Consider the following 5,010-nt stretch of genomic DNA (forward strand, 5'->3'; position numbering starts at 1 on the left):
ACTGGGAGGAGGGTAGAGAGAATAGTGCAACAATGAATGAATGGAAACCCAAAATCTCTGTAAATGTTTATGAAAATTAATAAAATATAGAAAAAAAATATTCCCACTTTCTGAGAAATAAGATTTTTTAGTTGTCCATGATCCCAGTCCCCAGAATATACTAATTAATTGTGTTATTCTTCTTGTTGCTGTTATGTGCTGTTGAGTCAAAACCAACTCATGGCTGCCCCAACTCCCGCAAACTTTCAGACACAGCAAATCACACAGGAGGTTTCTCCCATGAAGAAGAATATACTGAGGAATTGTTTCATTAGACTTAGAAATGGGTTCATCTAATATCACGTGTTTTCTCTTCATCAGATCGTTTGGGGAGTTTTGGTTTGTTTCTGTTGTTGTTGTTGTTGTTGTTTTACATAAGTGGGTGAAAATAGTAACTAGGAATCCAGAATGTATTCAGGAAGTATTAAAATGAGGTTGGGCTGTAGTTATAGGCCACACCATTCCCTTATTAGTTTTTTGTTTGTTTGTTTTTATAATGAAATTAGTTCATTCAAGGTGAAAACATCAAACAGCATCAATACCAGAAAGTTAAGAAGGTAAATACGTTATTAGTTAAAATAATGTATAATCATTGGTTGGGATAGAAATTACAAACACTAATAAAATTATTTAAAACAACTGTTTGACATAATGGCAGTATTCAAAGATTAATATATGTCCTTTTCCCACTGATAGGACCGTAGCTAAATATCCTAGCAGTGGATCACATGGAAAAATGTATGAAATAAAGCTACTCAACTTTGAACCATGATACTTTATAAACCAAATTTTGCCAATATAAACCAAAGGCGGTGTTTCTTTGTATTTTAATTACTCTTAATTGTCCCAATAAAACCAAAACAAAAACCAATTCCCTTTATTAAGCACATAAACATTATCTATGAAGCAGCAAGGCATTTACAAATGGTCTACTGACAGCATATCAACATGCTACTAAGGAAAATACAGCAGCATATACTCTATTAAGAGCACGTTATTCCACATGGAATCCCAAATTATTCTTAGCTCTAGTTCCTTAAATTCCTGGAAGACTAGAGATGAGCAAGTAAAAGTATGAATGGGGCTAGTGAGAAAGATTTAAATGATAGTATTATTTAAAATTACCTAAGATAATTTGATGCTTACAGAGAAATCCATCTCTATCCGGATTTTTATGTATACAGAATTAGAATGCTAGCAAACCTTTGGTGTTTGGGAGGGGAAAAAAGCATTATAGCTTTATGAGAAAATGAAATAGGCATAGTCTGTAATGTTCATACCACCTTCTCCCTATTCCCTGTTTCTTTCATCAGGTGATCTGAAGACTACCTGGTTTAAATTATTTGGTAATTCAGTGCAGAAAATTAGGGTCACAGAAAACGTACAACAACTTCTAATACACCATTAATACTAATGATTAAAAATTATTGCATAGTCTTATGCATTTACCCTAAAACATTTTCTGAAAGTAAACAAATCATATAAAAGGCAAATAACCCTTTAAAATGTGGACGGCCTGTACTACCTCGATCTTCTATCTTTTTTTGTCTTTTCAGTACTTTTGTCCATTGTTTTCTCATTATCTCCCCTGCACTTCGGGCAATACCATTTACCCTTTGGTTTATAGGTAAGTGAAACACATGAAAAGTGAAACCATTCAATTGGACAAGGTTCATTGTCACATCTTATCATTTCTCCATAAGACACATGGTGACACAAACAGTATGTAGGTTCATTGGGATCTATTGCAAACTCAACGGCTGAAACCATCCTTTCTTGCTTGGCCTTAGAACATTTCTTTTTCTTGGCTGATTTGGATTTTTTTTGGGGGGGGGGAGCTGATCATCACAATCTTCAATCCCATTTGTCATGTCATGTGACATAAATCACAGCTTTCACTGGTTCTCTGTCTTCAGGGTCTTCTCGAAGATCTTTCTGGTTGGCTGAAATCCATCTTAGTTTTCTCTGAAGTTCTTTCACTCTCTGCAGTATCTTGGAAACACTGTGAATGTAACTCCATTTTCCACCAACTCGAGCATGTGTGTGACAATCTGAATTTTCTCATCTCCCAATTCTTGACTATTGATTAATGCTCTCTGGAGATGCTGCTGTAGACGTTTTTTCTGGTTTAAATCCTCTTCTTTTTTGTATTTTTCATAGACATCATCAATTTCCTTTAATGTTTCTTCCCAGCCAACCAGCTCCACCTAGGACCTCCAGTGACCAGCCATTTTCATGGTCAGCGGGAACGCGAGCCTATGCCCCTCCTATCCTCTCTTATCAGTTTTGTATTCCACCTGAAAAATATCACAGTATGAGGTGATTGCCAAAGATGGAAGGACTGTCTCCACCAACCAAAAGTGGCTACAGAGGAAGGAATCAAATCAGCAGCAGGAACCCTATAAAATAATCTCTGCCCCAAATACAGTCTAACTCTTGAGAAGATTCACAGTCTGCTCTTTTGACAATGTACGTTGGTTAATAAATTTTCCTTTCCACTTAATAAATTCTTGTTTCCTCACTTATCTGGTGTAAGCCTCCAAAGAGGACTTGCTAGTATCTGATCATGAGTTCATTCTACCAAAGGGAACCTAACAGGAAGGATGTTGATAAAGGTTATCTTCGAAGGGATATTCCATCTGAAAGTAAGGGTGCTAAATGAATAAAGATTTGTGCTGTCAATCCGAAGGCAGGCAACTTGAATCCACCAGCTGCTCTGATGGAAAGAGATGAACAATCTTCTCCCATGTAATTGACAGCCTCTGGAAAATCACTGGAGAGTCAGCTATGGCTCAATTCTGACTCAACAACACATAAAACGACTCTGTTGATGAGCTACAGAAATTCTTAGAAACTCTGTCTCAACTTCAGCCTGCCTTCCATCTCTGCTATGGTTTTCTCAAGCAAATTTGGAATTCTATGACTGTGGAAGTCTTGATTTCACCAACCAAGGAATTGAAGATCTGAACATGAGAAAGAAAGGGGGGAAAAATTTGTTGGTCAAACTGAACTTCCTAAAGCTATACATACATGTCTCTAAGTGCTGATTACAGATCAAACAAAGGCTTCTTTTCACTCTTTGATTAACCTCTCACATAAAATGAAAATCAAAGAAACATATACCAAAATTTTCATTCATTTATTGAAGAAACTTATTTTAGTACCTGTGGTGTCCTACATGTTGTAAGTACTACGCAGTACTCAGGAGCAATAGTTTTCTTTGCTGAGTGAAGCTATGGTTTCATTATGTTGAGTGAACTAACTCAGTCTTATAAGGACAAATACTTAATAAGACCATTATGGTAGAAATAGCTAACTAGTAAAACATATATGAGGTTCCAAGTTGGGAAGGTTGGAAGCAGAGGCATAAGGATGGGCGGGGGGAAGTCATAGGGTCACACAATTTGGTAGGTGGAGGGAGAGGTGGGTAAAGGAAATAGGGAAGATATAGCAAGGATCTGGAAAGACAGGGTAATGGTGGGTATGGTTCAATAATGATTGATTTTATAAAGCATAATGAATATGAATGTATGAAACAAAATTTGAGTGGAGGACAGTGTGAAATGCAATGTATATAAACTATGTAAGCAAACAATATAAAATAATTTTTTAAAAGAATCTAGAACAACTATAAGATATCATCTCACCCTAGTAAGAATAGCACAATTCAACAGAGCAGCAAACAACAAATGCTGGTGTGGTTGTAGAGAAATAGAAACCCTTATTCACTGTTGGTGGGAGTGTAAAATGGTACAACCACTCTGGAAGACAGTATGACACTTTCTCAAAAAGTTGGAAATAGAAATACCATTTGACCCAGCAATTCCACTACTGGGAATAGACCCTAAAGGAACATGAACTGCCACCCAAGCAGATATATGCACATCCATTTTTATTGTGGCTTTATTCACAGTAGCAAAGAGTTAGAAACACCCCCAGTGAGCATCAACAAATGAATGGGTAGAAAAGCTCTGGTATAGTCACACAATGGAATATTATACAGCACTGAAAAACAAGGAAGTCATGAAATACTACACAAAATAGGTGACCATGGAGGACATTATGCTAAGTGAATTATCTCAGTCAAAAAGGACAAATACTCCATAATGCCACTGTTATAAAACAGGACTGACATCGGGGTTGGGGGGCAAATTAAGAAAAGAGGGAATAAATAATGTACACAGCATTGAAACAAATGAGGGAGAAAACTGTATAAAAGGAATATATAATTAGGTATTACTGGTATGACAAGAGCTCAGAATAAGAGCTGCATAGTAAAGTGGACTGGGGGAGGCAGGACTGTATAATAATGAAAGAAATTTTTTCCAATAGGAAAAGCAAACTGGGGGCAGGGGTCGGCAGGGAAGGAAATGTGCAACAATTAATGAGTGGAAATCCAAGTTCTCTATACAATGTCATTACAATCTCAATTTAAAAAAGTAAAAATGTTGATTAAATTAGCCATGTTAATTAAATTAGTGCTTTATGCTGCTGTCTTATTGGACAGTTGTTTTCCCATGTTGTTGATTTATGTGGAGACCATTCTTTCTCTTCAGGATATTTTTACAGATTGACCATCTGAAAAATTGGCATTGGAAGCTAGTAGAATGAAAAGGAGGGTCATCCTTGTCTGATGAAGATAAGAGATGAAGGAAAGAAAATTTTTGTCTTCAACTTTACTTTCATTCTTTGTAATGTATACATTACATGCTTCCCCACAATATTGCATCCTTGATTTAACTCACTTAACTTTCATTGCATTGTATCCTCCTCCTCCCATTGCCACTAAGTCAGAATCACTCCGCTGATGGGGCTATAAAGAGTACAGGAAGAAATCGTCCATCTTCCTCCTTCAGAGATGCTGGCATATTTGAACCTCTACAGAGACATGACTTTGGGTTAACAAGGTGACTGCCTCTGGACTAACCCACAAGAGAAATTGTTCATTATATAACAACAAATTTATACAAT

General features: G+C 36.5%; 1 pseudogene; it reads right to left on the minus strand.

The window, feature by feature from the left end:
* Window positions 1-1,560: 1,560 nt before the first annotated feature.
* Window positions 1,561-5,010, minus strand: part of LOC102851531 — a 4,668-nt pseudogene continuing 1,218 nt past the window's right edge.

This window comes from Elephantulus edwardii, unplaced genomic scaffold (genome assembly GCF_000299155.1).
Source record: "Elephantulus edwardii isolate Elephantulus edwardi_28Jun2011 unplaced genomic scaffold, EleEdw1.0 scaffold00057, whole genome shotgun sequence".
NCBI lineage: Eukaryota > Metazoa > Chordata > Mammalia > Macroscelidea > Macroscelididae > Elephantulus > Elephantulus edwardii.